Raw genomic sequence first — 19,377 nt, 5'->3', positions numbered from 1 at the left:
AAAAGAATAAAACTAAAACGATATTTAAAACTAAATGTAGCAATGCTTGTTTATTGACCTAATTCCAACCGATGCATGTCACATGTTATTGGGAATCGGAAAGCATTGGAGATCCTGAGGAAAAATATATTATTAATGTCTGTTTCTCAGGATGTCCGTTGTTCTATCAGGGATTATTCAATGACTATTTAAATTTAACTAACTGATCAGTGAAACCATAAAATATGATCCAATTATTATTTTAATATCTACCTGGAATTTCTCCGTATCGAGCATCGAAGACGGCGCGAATCCCAAGATTCACAATCCATGCCAAGCAAGATGTCTTCATTCGCCACGTTGCTTATTTTTACAAAGGAAACTTACTGGGTATGACCGTTATTGTAGCCGACAGGCAAGTTGATTGTCGATATTGACAGTATTTTTCATTAGGCCTACTGGTATATTTTTCTGATTATTTTCTTTGAGTTTGAGGGCAGTCAATTTAGACATTGAGGCGAGCTATAAAAAGCGTACCTTGACTGACATCCAGGCGTGTCCAAGAGAGCGAGAGCGATCGCGCTCCTTTTTACATGAATGCCTGAAGAAGACATATGCATGTATAAAAGATAATCCTTATCACAGTATTCTTTGCAATATGCGCTTGGGCCTAGCTCGGTAACTGTAAACAGAAAAGTCATTTGGTTTTTCACAGGAGACGCCACCACTAAGAAATGTGGTGAGAACAAATAGTTTTACATAACATTCAGAGTTGTGCCCTTTCTTTTACTCTTATTTCTTGCGTGTGCTATGTGCCTAAATCTCAGTCGGCCAGTCAAATGTAATATTTATTAAGCTTACATGAATTAAGCCACTATACAAGACGTTTTGTGCGCATGAGAGATCAGAATAACTACGAGAAATAAACTGGTACAGTGAACAGGATGCGGAATCTGTTTCAAAAAGGAAATTGCTATTATTTTATTATCAAATCTATGAAAGGAATTCTACATGTATACATAATGATATTACAGCATAAACTGGCATATGATTCGTTATTAATATTCAAATTTTAAGTAAAAATAATTCGCTGATATTATCGATTATTGATCGGCAGATTGTCAGCGATAATCGATACTTGAAACCAGTATCGATTGCCAGCCCTAATGACAGGCAGTGTTTTAATCTACAGGACCATGTTTTTCCGTCCCAACACTCAACAGTGTGTCTTGTCTGTCTTACTTATATTAGTCACCTTGGTCCCTCAATGTATAGTACATGTAAGTAGGTTGATAATCACGTCATATGTATTGAAATTGAGCAATCGAGTGATACATTTAGTCAGGACTAAAAAGTAAAAAATATTGTAATAGTTTAATAGATGACCTTCTTGTCAGTTATTAATGTATGCAATGTTCGTTATAAATTTTGTACAATTAAAAAGCTGTTTCAAATTATCCTAAGCCTAGTAGTAGTGCAAGAGGAAAAGTGTATTTGATTGATAAAAGCATTTTGCTAGCCTTGCTGACATCTTGTTGTGGCAGTTTAGATTACTGGTACCCAAAACTTGCCTTGCATAATGTTTTGGAAAAAAATTAATAATTTAGTACCGGTAATTGGTTTTTGACAGAATAATAATGTCAGCCCTGATCAGGGGTAATCTTCCTCTACACTTTAATTGAGATCATTATTATATGGCTTTATATAATTAGGCTGTACATCATTGTAATCCTGAATGATTTTGTAGAAAATTAGATGCAGCTGTTCTGATAAGCCATAAGGTACACATACTAAACCACATTGTCTTTGAAAAAAAGTAAATATTGTATTTTAAAATAATTTCTTATAGTCTTATAGATTTGTAAAGCAAATGAAACATTGTTATGCTTTTCTTTTGAGCTTGTTTATTGGACACTGTCAACAATTCTTGTGTTCAGATTGCCATAAATGATGGCAACAGTGAAAACAAAACAGTGCCAACATCAAATATCTGTCAATCAAGTGAATTGCTCAAGGCCTGTAAATAAATATAGGGTGTAGTGTATCTTGTAATTTTACATTTAATTTATTTAATTCTATGTATGTCTGAAATTTTTTTATTTCAATGCAGCATCTAACATATTTAGTCTGTAAGTATTATGTGGAAGCTACAAGACTAACATGAACGCAAAAATAACTATTTCTAGATAGTTAGTTATTGTTTTGATACCAGAGAAGAGGGTGAAGGACTTACTTAGACTTTTGTTTTGTAAAAGGAGTCGACAGATTGCCAAGAAGTAGATCTGGTAGCATTTTAAAAAAGATCGTGTCAAGCAGCCAATAAAAATATATCCAAATAAAAATCCACTGTAAACACTAATTTTCACTTTCATTTTTTATATGCACACATTTTCATGTGGACGTATATTGTTGTCGCCCCTGTCTGGTCATCCGTCTGGACATCCGTTTGTCCTTCCACAATTTGTAGATTAGAACTTCATGGATTATGGCCCCCGACTGTACGAAAAATCACAGGCAGGGTTAGAGCCCGTTGGTTTATTTGTCAAGTGGGCTGAAAATGGAAATTAAATATGGAGGGTGGGGTGGCAGGGCTCATCCCCTGTGAAAAGCTTTTTGTATTGTAGTAACCGTTGATACCAGGTTTTCTAAAAAGATTAAGCATGACGCTGTTCACTATTTATAGCTACATGTATAACAGTATTTCATAAGTCAAAGCTCTTGGGTAAAAGATTATTTGGGCATTGATAACTTCGGTTATGACAACAAACTGATAATGCACAGTGAATCAGCAGAGGTAAAAAGTTGTGAGAGAGAAAAACATGACAGAAATGAGAAATTATAGAATTAAATCGTCAATTTTTTGAGTGTCGTTTCTGTTTTTTATACGCCCACATGGAAATGTGGTCGTATATTGCCGTCGCCCCCGTCCGTCTGTCGGTCCGTCCGTCCGTCCGTCGTCCACAATTTCTTGTGAACAATCTATAGACTACATTTATCATCTGATTGTTTTGAAATTGATATATGTTGTTTGCAAAAGTTATCAACCGATCTGTATGAAATTTATAGGCATCATTTAAATTAGTAAAACAAAGAAGCCTATTTAATTTCAGCAATTAACGTTAATTACATCTAGAGTTATGGCCCTTGTTTCACTTTGTTGAATCTTGTGAACGCTCTAATGACAACAGTTATCATCCGATCTGTTTGAAATTGATATGCATCATTTAAATTAGTGAAACGAAGAAGCCTATTGAATTTGAGCAATTTCCGTTAATTACGCCTTGAGTTATGGTCCTTGTTTCACTTTTTTGTACCTTGTGAATGCTCTAATGACAAAAGTTATTATCCGATCTGTATGAAATTTATATGCCTCATTTAGATTAGTAAAACAAAGAAGCTTATTGAATTTCAGCAATTTCCGTTAATTACATCTAGAGTTATGGCCCTTGTTTCACTTTGTTGCTAATTGTGAACGCTCTAACAACAAAAGTTATCAACCGATCTGTATGAAATTTATATTCATCATTTAAATTAGTGAAACGAAGAATCATATTGAATTTCAGCAATTTCCTTTAATTACGCCGTGAGTTATGGCCCTTGTTTCACTTTGTTGTACCTTGTTTATGCTCTAACGACAAAAGTTATTATCCGATCTGTATGAAATTTATATGCATCATTTAGATTAGTAAAACAAAGAAGCTTATTGAATTTCAGCAATTTCCGTTAATTACATCTAGAGTTATGGCCCTTGTTTCACTTTGTTGAATCATTTGAACACTCTAATGACAACAGTTATCATCCGATCTGTTTGAAATTGATATGCATCATTTAAATTAGTGCTATTGAATTTCAACAATTTCCGTTAATTACACCGTGAGTAATGACCCTTTTTTCACTTTGTTGTACCTTGTGAATGCTTTAACGACAAAAGTTATTATCCGATCTGTATGAAATTTATAGGTTTCATTTAAATTAGTAAAACGAACAAGCCTATTGAGTTTCAGCAAATTTCCGTTAATTACATCTAGAGTTATGGCCCTTGTTTCACATTGTTGAATCTTGTGAACGCTTTAACGACAAAAGTTATCACCCAATCTGTATGAAATTCATATGCATCATTTAAATTAGTGAAATGAAGAAGCCTATTGAAAGTCAGCAATTTCTGTCAATTACTTCTAGAGTTATGGCCCTTGTTTTACTTTGTTGAACCTCGTGAACGTTCGAACGACAAAAGTTATCATCCGATCTGTATGAAATTGATATGTATTATTTGAATTAGTAAAACGAAAAAGTCTGTCGAATTTCAACAATTTCTGTAGATTACTTCCAGAGTTACAGCCCTTGTTTTAGTTTTTAGAACCTTGTGAACCCTCAGACGACGAAAATTATAATGTCATTTGTATGAAATTGTCCATTAAATGCCCCCTAATTACCTACAAAAGAACAAATATACGACAACTCTTGTCGACCACTCGGACGATTTAGCCGCTGTGGGCGTATGTTTAGTTGCCTGGCAACCTATATTATAATAATGTAGTAATTAAAAAAGCTTGGGTATGTCATTTGTTATACAATATTTTGAAAGTGAAAAAGCTTGAAAATGGTCATTTTTACCATTTCGACTGATAATATTGGAATTCTACACAATAATCTCTCTTAAGGTGGACACAATTCTGGTCCTCAAATATCTATGGAAAGTCACACATTACAAGAACACCTGATACCATTTTTTTAATTTAAGGGATTTAGTAGCTAACAAATTTTGTATATGTCTGTACTGCCCAACACTAAGAAGTCATGGTTATTGGCACTAGCTTACACTAACCAGGACTCCAGGAGTCATTTGTATGCACTTAAAAGAACCCTTGACAGTTGGAATTTGATGAAGAGTAGGACATACATGTACAATATACATACATGTATGTAGCATGGCATACTGGTATGCCCATCTTTATTAGCCTGGTTGGTGCAGAAAATTAGGACGTTGAGCTCTATTTCATTGCATTTAAGCACTGTCCAGAATTGTGTCATAATTTAAGGTTATTGTGCATAACGTATCATTTTGAAAGATGAACTATTATTATTGTAAATTATATTGTCAAGTTGATTTGTTGGATCTCTTTTCTTTTTTTTTTTTTGACTACTTGTTTGGGTCCTATTTCAAATGGTAAATGGTATATTTATTCAAAAAAAGTTGATTTAAAGTTACAATTTCATATTTTTAAGTTATATTTTTAAAATGTATTAAAAAAAACCTAAAATAGATGGTATCTATAAACAGTCCTACCTTGTTGAAGAATAATCCTATTAATCCTATAATTCAGTATTGCCAGTTGAGAAATTGGCAAAAATATCAAATATCATGGTATCTATAAACAGTCCTACCTTGTTGAAGAATAATCCTATTAATCCTATAATTCAGTATTGCCAGTTGAGAAATTGGCAAAAATATCATTTTCAACTTCAAATTCAAACGTTTGAAGATAGGAAAACAAGGGAGGTAATTGGGATGTAATTGTGTTATTATTTCCGGTAGAAAGATAACCTATGATCGTATAATAGTGAGTTGACAACCTATTGAGCAAAAGGCATAGAAATAATTATGTTTTGACTTTCTTAGAAAATATGAAATTGTAACTTTAATGAATGGGCAATCATGTCAACACAAAAACACCTAATTCTTGTCTTGACAGAATGCCAAAAACTGCACCTTGCAAGCAGTTTGATTTCATTCTTGACTTCCTAAGTTGTAAAGTCACATTAGTTTAATGATCTGTGTTGTGTTTCATTACCAGTAAACATTCTGGTACTAAAGTAATTACAATTGAAAGCTGCTACAGATCTTTCTTTTTATTGACTTTATAAGCCATTTAGCCACAAGTAAATGATGGTAATCTTTTTCCATATAAAAATGAACCAGAAATTTATTTAAAAAAAGATCAATGAAAAAAAGTCATGAAATTAGAAATAGTTAATTGACCTCATAATTTTTGTTAAATTATTATGCTTTTAGATAGAGTTTTTTATTTTGAGTATTCTGAATTTATAACACCAATAATGTGTGTGTAGAATGCTGCAGTTGTACACACGGTGGCATAATACAATAAATATAAACTATGTTAATTCTTATATTTCCATTTTCAGTTTAAAGAGGATTCCTTATTATTTTTTGACTTGCATAATCAATGATTAAAAAAAACATAAATATCTTGTGAATGCACTGAAGTCCAAAGAGTTTTCACTTGGTTTTGACATTTTTGGCCAGTGACTTACTGTTGCCGATTATTTGTCACAGTTCCTTCATTATTCTTAAAGTTTTTGCCCTTGACATGAAAATAGAACCGTAAAAAAAATAGCTTGTGAACTGCAGAGTACATTTTTTTTTAATCAACATATATTTTGATAAAATTTGTTATATGTGGCTTCGGGTGGAAAAAAGATTGAAAGCCATTTGTTCGACATCCCTATAGTTATTGTTTAATTGACTAAACAAGCAATAAAATAACGTTAGTAAAAGAAATGGAGTTTCCTCTGTTTCCGGTGAAACTTGGCAGGCATGGTACAATGTAGTTATTAATTATTCCTGGACAGATGCAGTGAACTTGAATTTAAATTTAAAGGAGCAAAATATCTCTGAAATCTACCAATCTTAGACTGTTCACTGATAGTAACATTTATTTTCCATATTCAATATGGTTTAGTGTTAACAAGTTTAAACAAAATCAAAAACAATTTTAAAAAAGCCTGAGATACAAAAAAAATCTGTGTTGCATTGTGTTGTGTTGAAATTTATTAATAATAACTACAATAAGCTGATGAATATTAATTAACAAGTAACAACTAAACAAAAATTCTAAGAAAAAAAACATATTGTAAGGAGCAGTGTTTGTTGCGTTTTGTCTGTTGCATTTTGTCTGTTTGTAGTATAGTGTTGAAATATACTCTTCAAAAAAAAGTAGGGGATATTGAAGTGCAAATACCTATGCAGGTTGTGATATGATAAATAGTCATGGACACTTAACATGCTTTGAGAGTATGTTCATAGATGAAGAACTTATCGCCCCAACAGAACCACTGAGCTGCACGTGCGACACGCAATAGCGCCTTACACGTGGGAGGGATTCATTGTCAAATATGACATTTCAAGGAAGGGTTGATGAAAACTTCTGCATGCTGGTTTATCCTACCATGTTTGCTTTCCTATCGGTTCTTGCATAAGATTTACTGTTTAGCGTATCTTTGCTTTAGTGTGTTACGTTTAATTTGCAATGAGACGTCTTCAACATGATCAACGTCTAGGTGCTATCAGGATACTTCAAATGGGTTCTACACAGCGAGCAGTAGGCAACATGCTTAATGTGTCACAGTCTGTGATTAGCAGACTGTGGAACCGGTACCATTCGTACCAACAAACACACAATGCTAATGATAGACCTCGTTCAGGTCGTCCTAGAGCCCAGGGCTCACACTTGACTTCCATTTTTTTCCCGCCAAAATGGATGATAATTTTTATATAACAAAAAGGTTCATATTTTTTTCCACCAACTGGAATATTTTATCGGCCAAAAATGTGTGATAAAAAAGACAACATGTAACAGTTTTATGTCTCAGGTAGGCCTATTATAAAACAATTACCGATATATACCATACAATATACAACAACTTTAAAAATCTGTCATTACATAATACATTAACACAGTTTTGATTTACTAAGATAAGATGTTATTTTTGGTGACTTTAGTCTATTTGCACACCGTAGAGCACAATATATTTTCAGTAGGCCTATTTACACGTCAGATCTAATTCAAGGATTGCAAATTTTCTATAAATGTATGTTTTGCATGTACAGTAGGCCTATTGTTATTTTCAGGTAGTGTAAAGGTATCAAAAACTGAATCCCTGATAGAATGATATTGGTTTCAGTTATATATGTACATGTAATGTATATGAGATGCTTCGAATTATACTTGTCGTTCACTTTTTGAGCATTTTGGTGACGGTAATATGATACAAATGGCGAACTGTTTTCTTGCTCAAGAATCATCGCTATTCAACTCGTTCTTAGGTTTCCGACCACTGATGATAATATAATTTAATATAATAATATCCGATAGACATGCTTGTATATTTTACATGCCTTATGAAGCCACAGTAAACAGAATTCAACTATCAAAATATTTCATTCTCTTTGAAAAGAACTGTCAGCCATTTTTGTTAAAGACGAAACGAAATATTAAATAATCACAGCTTGGATTACTCATTAGGTGTAAATAATGACTTGAGGTAGGCTTTATATATACATGTATCATTGGCAATTATCAATCAACTAATCATTAATCTAAGACAATTGATTATATTTACTCATTGATCTGGATTATCAGTCAGTTGATTAATTTTTAGAATCTGTCGCCACGTGATTGACACTTAATGTAATTGTAATGGTTAATCCAGGATAAATATGATTAGAATTTTAAGATTTTTTTCTGCCAGTTCTCAAAAAGAATCGCCAGTACCGCAAAACGTTATCGCCAAAATCAAATTTTAATCGCCACTGTCATATTTTTATCGCAAATCGCGACTTTGGCGATCGACAGTGTGAGCCCTGCTAGAGCCACTACACAAGCCCAGGATCGATACATTCGTACACAGGTCCTGCGAAATCGAGGACAAACGGACAATCAGTTTTCTGTAAACTTGTACCAAGTTACAGGAATTCAAGTTACACCCCAAACGATTAGAAATCGCCTACATGCAGCCCATTTGTATGCGCGATGACCGTGTGTTGTGCCAGCACATGGCAAACAGGGGTCAATGGTGTACAAATTGGGGTAATCGTCGATGAGCGCGTGTAATGTTCTCAGATGAGTCCATATTTACTCTGGATTTCATCGATAGGCGTGCTTGCATTTGGAGGTGTGTAAATGAGCGTCATGCTAACGTTAACGTCAGGCAGCATGACAGATTCGGACGTGGGTCTGTTATGGTGTGGCAGGACGGACTTGCATATTGTTCAAGGAAGGGTCACTGGTGTGTACTACCGTGACCACATCCTGGCACCGATAGTTTTGCCTTTTGCTCAAGGTCCAGGTCGACATTTCATCTTTCAAGATAATAATGCCCGTGCCCACCGCGCTCATGTCATAAATGACTAGCTCCAGTGTCACCATTTTGTCCATATACCTTGGCCAGCCATGAGTCCTGATCTTTCCCCTATAGAGCATGTCTGGGACATGATCGGGAGACGTGTTCGTCGACGTCAACGTCAACCGAAGAGTATATATTGATAAGACATCAAGAACTACAACAAGGTCTTTGTCTGTTGTCAGGTCCTAAATAAAACAATAGGTCATAAGATGATGAATTGAGATGTTGCAATACCTTCTGATATATTTGTAATGGAAATATGTGTGTGAATAATGGTTTACAGCAGATCATGCTTTATTTTAAATCAAGTTAAATTATATTTTTACATGAAACTAGAAGAAGTCTCGCTACAAACCATTAGATTATACTTATTATCAATCTTTTTAACCAATAAATAACAAGATTTCATTTCACTTGATGACATGATCTCAAACATTATTATTATGATATATCATGTCTGTTACCATACAATATAATGAGCTACAACAGTAGGGCATAGATTGGAAGGTCTTTCCTTATTATTTTCAAATGATTAAGAGTAGTCAGGCTATCTTGTTGTATACTCAATAAATCTTTTGACTTTTTCTATTTCAAAGGTGTTATTGGTTACAGGGCCAAACATTATTAGGGCCAGGAGGTTATAGGTGTTCGATCCGGTTGTTGGACAAAAAAGTAACTTGGGATTTTCCAGCATGGTTTTCCCATGTCAGTTGTGCAGGACGGAGTGCCAGGCAAAAAACAGTGTCTAGTAATTGCCACTAATGTGATGAAAACCCGAGGTCTTGTCTACCCATTTGCATGCACATAAAAGAACCCATGACAGTTGGAATTTGTTACAATCTCATGATCCACCTGATATGATCCACTCAATACCTCCATCAGACAAATATAGAAAAATGAGTAAAAGTACAAATATAACAAAGTTGATTAGAATCAATGTACAAGATTACTCACAGTATTCAGTCCAATTTTACCAATATTTGGTTGAAGTCTTCTTACTCTTGGTGCTTCTACTGCTTTGAGTAATAGTTTGTATACAGTCCTTTACAGATGTCTTCTCGTCGTAGCCATAGTAATTCCAAAGATGACAGAATTACACAGGATCTTGATGATCCAAAACTGACAGGATGAATAATCCTTGAATCGATATACATGTAATCTGAAATAATAATCCACAACAGTAATCCTAAACTTGGATTACAATAGAGAGATAATTGTCCCCTGCCTTTTGAGGGGACTATTAATATGGGTTTGTCTGTCTGTCTGTCCGTCACACTTTTTGGGACACAATAACTTTCCTTCTAATTGAGCTAGAATGCTCATACTTAGTGTAGGTGTTTATTAGGTCAGTTTGAAGATGAGCATTTTCTGCTTAGGGTAAGCAGAGATATTCAATTTGATTGGTTGATGCTTTGAAACACGATAACATTAGTTCTAATTAAGTGAGAGTGATGAAATATGGTGTATAGTTTCATTACATCAATACCTTGATCTTCGAAAAAGGGCAATTGATATGAAGTATTGCTCTTCGAATCCAACCAACTGTCATATCAAATACGTAAATCCTCAACAACGTACGTGTTGGAAGAAAAATGCATTTAAAAATAAAATGTTTATAGATTAGTTAACTTGCTTACCGAACAATTAAGAAAAATACGTATTCCAGTTCTATTGTGCAGCAATATTGATAATTCCACGTGTAGAAGAAATGTTGTGTATATACGGTTACTCTTATACACGACCATATTCTAGGGGGCGCTAGTGTCGCTAGCCGTGAAGTTAGTTATCCGTTAGTCATTTAGTTATACATTATTAGGATTTATGTCACAATTCTGCGGCCCGTAATTCCGTGAGAGATGGTCTAAAACCAAAAAAATGTGAGATATATGCCATGGATAATTATATATTTATCTTCATTTCAAAGTTATTGTATTACAACTCAAAATTATCCAGGTCAGTGTGTTTTCTATAGAGCACGTGTTAATTACATGTGAGCTACTGAAATGGTTTTTCTCAGGCCAATTCAACTATTTCGTTATTTAAGTAGCCAAAATATTTAATTATTAAATAATTATCATGAGTCTTACTAATATTTCATTTTTAAGTCAAATATATTTTTTTTGTGCACCCCATGGTGACAAAGTAGTATAGACACGTGAATTCACAATACCCTACCGTGAATAAAAAACATGAAATATAAATTTACTTTGAAAAGTTTTCGTGCGTTATCAAAAATGACCGGCAGTGAAAATTTTGAAGTGGAAGCCCTGGTTCTATGGGCAAAATTGTCCTCCTAGCACTGCATGGAATATGCCGATATTCATTAGCTTAGTGGATACAAAATAGTAGGATGTTAAATCCCATTTCATTTGTACTAATCATAATCTTTAATCGTTTGACCTTTAGCAGACCACCATCTTAGTTGTTTGGTTGTATTATTGATAATATGTTGATGATCCAATAACTAATGATTATTTTATTAGTTGGATTTGATATCTTGTCAATAGGAACATGTGGTGCCACCTGGAAATGTTTATTTTAACAGTTGAGATTTCCTTGTTCAAGTAATACAAGGTGTTGCTTTACATATACCAGCATGTATCAGCTAGATTTAATGTCCTGATCATGTGATCAATGATTCCAGACTAGACCTAATAAATTTTGATTGAACCGTTAATTAGGCTGCCCCAATTTAAATTTTCGTTCTTCTGGAACATCTATTAAAATTCTGCCCCCAATTTAAAAGCAAAAAGTACTTACATGCTCTTCTTGTTTAAGCTTTTATTTCCAAATATTTAAATTTTGAAATGTTTACAAAACTTCGAACACAGGAATTAATTGGTTTATTTATTGATCCAGCAATCCAGAACCTGAAGAACTAAAAATTATATTGGTTTGGCCTTACTGTGCTGGTATGCAGTTTGTTCTTCTATACCCACATTTTAGTATGATTGTATATATTGCCATTGATCTTTTATTATGAATTTATTTTAAAGATTCTTTCCCACAAAAGTATTTCTCAGGTCGTTATTTCCAATAAAAGTATGGCAATTTGGTACAGGCCCGGCGGAGTGGGGGGGGGGCTAAAGCCCCCCAATAATTTAACCGCAAGTACTCTTTTCTCCAGGTTATTGCGACCCCTGGACAAACACCTAGGATGGAAGCCCCCCCAATCAAGAATTGCTCCCGCCGGCCCTGTGGTATATATGGAAAGTACAGACAACCAGTCTTACTAGAAAAATACTGGATTCCTTGAAAAATACCCATGGAGCCCGCAGAGAACAAAAATGAGAAGGGGGTTACTAATTTGTAGTCTGACGATTAAGGGCTGTCTGCTCAAGAGACGTCAGATGCTGCATGCGTAGATTGTTTGACTTCTTGGCGTTGGAGCGCTTAATGTATATTTTGATAAACTTGAATGTGAGTGAACACGGAAAAGTGAAAAACTTAAACGTACAATAGTTTCTGAGATAAAAACGGCAGAAAAAGACATGGGCAGGGGATAATCCGAGAATTTACTTGGGCTTCGATATTTATGATAAATGGACAGCGATTAAAGACAACATCGTTTTTTATATGCAATGAATCCTCCTCCGGCTCGCACTCGTTGCTAGTTACCGTGACAGCCAAGTCACCACACTGATCCGCAGTGAATATTTGCTTGGCCGCGACAATCACTGATAAGGATGACATTGATGCGGCTTAATGAGCTAGAAATATTAACTTTTTTCCTGCGACAAATTAAATTCTAAAATATTTTTTGTATATATTGGAAAAATAAATAAAGGCGTTTGACGTATTTGTAGGTAAAAATTATTTCCGATTTAGTGTAAATGGGTATTAAATTGACTAAAATGCAGCATTCTCTCCAAAGCAGTTATGTCTTATGTAAACAATGCACGCGCCATTCAGTCAATGATTCACACCGCGTGCTGTGACAGCACGTGTTAAGGCAGTCATCTATGATGACAGAGATATTATACGAGACTCGTAATTCTCTGTGAAACAGATTGCCAAGTCACATGACACAAACATAACTTCTTAAAAATAATAGATTTTTTATAGCTTGGGGTATTTCCTCGCGAATACAATGTTTTGAGGGGGATTTGAAGCATAATTTTTGATAGATTCATTAATTTGAATATGTTTTTAGTCCAAATATATCATCAAATCACCCAATTTGTACACGGGAAGGCATCTTTAAATGATTATCTGTATATACATGTATTAATATATTGGCAATAATTAATTACACTAATATATAGCTCACTGGCTGGCAATTGAATTATATATTGGAAATAAGGAATACACTAATATGTACATGTACTGTAGCTTACTGGCTGAAAATTTGAATGAATGAAGTGCCGTTTGATTGAAAGCATGCATTATTTGATTGATGCTATTGTGAACTGTGATTTAGCACACACAGGAAAGTCTTTGAAAATCGAGCAAGTGTCCTCTTGTTCAATATTTTTGTAATGCAATACAATATTTTTTTTTGCACTTTGTATAGTTTACTACTTATTACTAGCAGACTGTTGAATGACTGAGGTAGTCTTTGAAAACCGAGTTCATTATTTCTTTGATGCAAGGCGATTTCTTATTTATTTTTTTTACACTTTGTAGATGACTAGCTGACTATTAAATGGCTATGGTGTCATTTGATCAAAATGTGGTCATATATTGCTATCTGTCCGTCCGTTCGTCTTCCTGTCGGTCCGATGTCCTCAGTTGCTTGTGGTTAAAGTTAATATATTCGATTGATTTTAAATTTATACACAGTGTTTAAGATCATGAGACGAAAAAGCCTATTACTATTATTGATTTTCAACAATTTCCGATAATTACTGTTAAAGTTATGGCCCTTGATCACTTTGAAAAATCTTGTGAACGCTCTATAGGCTAAAGTTAATATCCGATTTACTTTAAATTTATACACAGTTTTAACGGTCATGTGATGAAGAAGTCTATTGATTTTCATCAATTTCCAATAATTACTGCCAGAGTTAATATCTGATTGACTTTAAATTTATACATGTACACACCGTTTACGGTCATTACTCATAAGACGAAGAATCCTATTGATTTTCAACAATTTCTGATAATTACTGCCAGAGTTATGGCCCTTGATCATTTGGAAAAATCTTGTGGACACTGCTGTGGGCGTATGTTTTGTTGTCTATCTTACTTTATTTCATTAGCACACATACACATTACAGGACGGTCAAGTAAATACAGTGTATATGATATGTATCATCACGTTCAGTAATTCTTTGATGCAAAACGATTTTTTTTTTGCACTTTGTTTTCATGTTTGCACAAGGAGCCATTTTAGTATTAACAGGAACTATATTTTATTTTTATTTTATATTTGATGTAGGTAAAACTATTTATAGGTTGTTAGCTGATTGTATCTGTTCTTTGTTGTACTTTCACTGGGGATAGAATAGTTTACACCTTCTTTAGATAAATGCACCTGGCTTTAATGGGAACCATTAGATAGTATATAACAAAGGTAATTAGTAAACTAGTAGGTAAAAGATAAGATATTTTAACTTCGATACAATATGTTTTACATCATGTTTCTAAATTTTACCCTTGTTTGAATTTTCTTGCTTGTAGATGCTGGCGAGTTATTTACCCAAATATACATGCAAACAGAAAGTTCTTTATACCAAATTTTTTTGTTATTTCATCCACCATTAAAGCTACGTTCCCAGAAAAGTATTTATTGGGAGGTTATTTCCAATAAAAGTATGGCAATTTTGGTATATATGGAAAGTAGAAATATCCAATCTTACTAGAAAAATAATGGATTCCCTGAAAAACACTCATGGAGCACATACGGGACAAAAATGTACGTGTTTTCCTAATAGATTTTAATAGATTTTTTATAGTTTGGGGTATTTCCTCGCAAATACGATGTTTTGAGGGGAATTTGAAGCATATTTTTGATAGATTAATTAATTTGAATATGTATTTAGTCCTAATATATCATCAAATCACCCAGTTTGTACCCGGGAATGTATCTTTAAATAATCAAACTATTTGTTCTAATCTTTTATTGGAAATTAGTAAAATTTATGCCACTGAAAATTATCAATTTGAATATGATTACATTTTAGCTTGTATAAAATCTGTGAAATTGTCTGAAAAATGCAAATGACAGTCAGTAGCTGTAATGAGAAATTTTATAAATTAATACAATATGAAATTTGTAAATGTAATTCCACTACTGGCAGTACTGTGTTGTTGAGTGTATGTGTTTACTTTTGCAATTCATAGTATAATTTTTGGCAATGAAATTAGTTGTATTTTCAGGGAAATAGTTTACACATAAACCGGTGTTGTTATACAGATAATTGTATTTAGTCTGTAGTTTGGTATGACACCAATTATTTATTACCAGTACTGTTAACTAAATGATCAAGACAAGTATTAAAGCTGACAGTCCTTTACAAATAGGTTCTTATATTAATGTGCCATGTGGAAACAATGACACTTTTAGTGCATTCCAACAAGTACTGGTATTCAGTGTATGTTAAATGGGGTGAAGCTGATAGAGAGGGTGATAAAGAAAAGTTTTAAAAAAATGTTTTGTGTACTCTACAATGTACGCATGGATAATGTATAGTTTGTAGATCCTTAGTTATTAAGCTATTTGGTATTTTTTTTTTTTTTAAAGTTCGTCCGAAAGCCCTGGTGTCTCAGAGATTAAGGCGGTAGTCTAAGTTCCCCAGAACCTCCTAGTCTTCAACGTACGGAGTATCTGGGACTGTTTTTGATATTTGACAAAGAGTTCCATTGCCCATGTGTAACCGGGAGTTTTTTTTTACAATGTGGTTAATTACCAAGTCAAGTAAGAGTTGCAGCCCTTCCCGCAATAAATCCTATAATTCTTGCATTACTATAAACAAACATGAATCATGACGATGAATTAGGATTAATTAAATGTAAAAGCTAAAGATGGCCCATGAAAGAGAAATTTTACAATAAAAAAAATTAAGAGGGTTGGATATTGAACTAGTAGTGCAATCAAATGGATTTTCTGAAATGGCATGCTTATATTAATTTTCAGGGCATTGACATCTTGTTTTAGGACTGGTTACCTCCCTTAGACTTTGTTTATGATGTCAAAGACGCATCCAGACTAATATCGTAGAATATTTTTCGGGATAATAGAGACTAGTATTAGTAATTAAGGTGGTGGCTCTACTTAGACATCCCAGGTTTGAACCCAGTGTTCATCAGGATTTTCTAGCATGCAAAAATGCTGCTGTCCTGGCCAAATTTCTCTCATAGAACACTGCATGGCGTATGTCTGTTTTCCTTAGGCTGATTGGTACAGATAAATATGACATTAATTTATTAACTCAACCACAGACTTCGACATTAAAAACACTAAGTATTTGTCATTTAAATCAACATTGATGTTGTGATATTACCGGTTGGGGGGGGGGGGGGGAGTTGTACTTCTGATATCCAGTTTTTATGACAAAATAAACATTTTACCATTGGTAGACAGGTCAAGGGACTCAAACGAGGCTCAACATATTCCACAAGTCGTGTCAAACGGTGATGTCAATCCTTGAGGTTTTTGTGATTTTGTTGAGATGATTAAAACTGTTATGTTTTAATTTATATTTATAGATGTTACTGGACATCAGGATCTGGCCACTATTATGACAGGGTTCTCTTTCATTAACTCAGTATTATCCACAGTCTTCGACCTTGAAAACACGATGGGCGTCTGATATCCAGTATTTAAGACAAAATAAACATTTTACCATTGGTACACGAATCGTATACCAGAATGCGATTTAGTGCCATTTGTAACAAGGGACTGGAACGAGGCTAGACATATTCCACAAGTCATGTCAAACGGTGACGTCAATGGTGACCTCATATTCTTATCTGGAGAGCATGCACAATAAATACTACCGGTGTAGACTGGAATAACCAGGCGCTAGAGATTGCCATTCAATTGAGACTTCTCACGTATTTTCCCGAACATAACTGATTTGAAATTAGAGTAAAAATGGAAACGATTAAATGTAAATCAGTTTATATACATTTGTATTGCATTATTACTATATGCGTTGCAACCCATTTGTGTCAATTTCTAGGTCCGGAATATTAGCGATTTAGCTCCTTTAAACCCCCATTTTATTTGAATTTTCATCTGCATCTACATGTTTGTAATTAATGTGCGAGTTAAAAGGATGCATTTAAAAGTTTTTATTCAGTTCTTGTTTTACAGTTTCCATTATAAAATCCTTGATGAATTGTGATTTTGTTTAGATATTTAATTATATAATAATCCTTGATATTTTGGTGATTTTGTTGAGATGATTAAAACTGTAATTTTTTAATTTATATTTATAGTTGTTACTACTGGACATCAGGATCTGGCCACCATTATGACGGGCTCTCTTTCAGTCATAATTGGCCGTCTAGCCTGACTGGCAGTGAACTGGTAAACTTACATGACAGTCAATTTAAATTTAACCTTAAAGATACATTATGTAAGATTTAGATAAAGAGCTAGCCATTCTTGCTATAATAATTTGAAAATAGATAATGTAAAATGAATAATTGGAAAATTTCATTCAAATTACCCTATTGCGAGCGAAGATATTATTAGCCTTTGAAGGTTTGACAAGACGTGTGCAATAATTCCAACCACCGTACTGTTTTTTCGACGCTAAGTCTCGCTCCTCCATTTTTAGCTTAAATCAAAATAAGGCTGAACTGTTCTAAGCTATTTAATATCAGATAAATCCAATGCCATCAATAGTTGATTATGGCCTGGATAAGTTAATTAATGTCTAATTTATAATTTGGAAAACATTTCAGGTCTAAAGAAAAACCTGCAATAGGTGGATTTAGCTCTTGCATAATGTATGTTTAAAATACAATAAATACAGTTCAATTTATAGATTTTATGTGTCAAAAGCTCAAAACACTTAAATAAATATCTTGCATATCTGAGATAAACAAAATATGTCAAAATTTAACAGGCTGGCAGTATTGTGAATTGAAAGTTCTGTTGGTTAACCACCAATGCGACCAAAGGTAAAGGAAAGTTTACTGCACAGATTCTGAAATCATTTAATGAATTTTTATAGTTGAACTTATTTGGTTTTTATACAAATTTTGAGGAGAGTTCTCTGGATTTCTGTCTCCCTGGATTTCCTTGTGCGGAAAGCCGTACCTTTTGCACTTAGACTTGAATAATGCAATAAGGTTTCAAGAGCTTGAATAATGGGGTAAAAACATGTCAAAACAGGAAATAGATAAAACGACAGAGTTTAAATATTCATTCATAAATATCTACCTGTGAAAATGATATTTTAGAAGATATTTAGGAAAAAAATTTGGTCTGTTTTTCCATGTGTTTATTTTTGTAAGAATTATGATGAGGTTAATGCCGATGATCCAGTGCTGTAATATGATACAAGTCATGTTTTTTAGGGATGAAATCTGTAGCTATTAGTGTAAAACTAATCTATGTATGTAAACATTCTCTATTATAAGTTTTTTTACACCAAAAAGTTACATTTCAAACAGATGTGATATGATGTTCTTTGACAGCTACTTAATATAAATGTAAATTGTGTAAAGTACTAACTGCTTTTCATCTGTTTTCAATTAGTCATTTTCATATTACATGCATGTGTAGGTACATGTATATACACTGTAGACTCCATCTTTTTGATAATGTAGTTTTACATGTAGTCAGGAACCTTGCCACCACCATGATCTGAATAATTTATCTTGACACCATCTTTTTATAGCATTGATCTGAATGACGCCACAGTTTTACACTGATCTGAATAATTCGTCTTATTACTAGTGACCTTGACATCTTTTTACCACCTTGATTTGAAGGATTCAACTTGGTTGCCACTTTCATATGAATAATTTATTGTCAGTGTTATCTGAATGACTCATCCCATTTAATGTCTTGGATGCCTTGATCTGAATGACAGTGACAACACCTTTTTACCACTATCATCCGGGGTTTATGGACCTGCTTATGGTCCAACCTTCGACGATGGGTTGTATGTTCAATCTAGTTGGGGGTGTACGATTGAACATACAATAATTCAATAACTCACTTCTCTTAGTATAATCTTATATTCTGTAACAATATTTAACAATGATAATATATATACATAATACTGACCCACAGGCTAGGTAACTTCATAAGGAACAGCATCTAAGAAATAACTTATCAGAGACCTGCCCTTC

General features: G+C 33.7%; 1 protein-coding gene across 1 annotated transcript in view; it reads left to right on the top strand.

The window, feature by feature from the left end:
• Positions 1–19,377, top strand: part of LOC126810210 (Golgi-associated PDZ and coiled-coil motif-containing protein) — a 59,373-nt gene that overhangs the window by 3,252 nt on the left and 36,744 nt on the right. The window lies entirely within an intron of this gene.

The sequence above is a fragment of the Patella vulgata genome, chromosome 2 (genome assembly GCF_932274485.2).
Source record: "Patella vulgata chromosome 2, xgPatVulg1.2, whole genome shotgun sequence".
In the NCBI taxonomy this organism is placed as follows: domain Eukaryota; kingdom Metazoa; phylum Mollusca; class Gastropoda; family Patellidae; genus Patella; species Patella vulgata.
The sequence above is the reverse complement of the archived record's forward strand: the minus strand, read 5'-3'. Positions and strand labels throughout refer to the sequence as shown.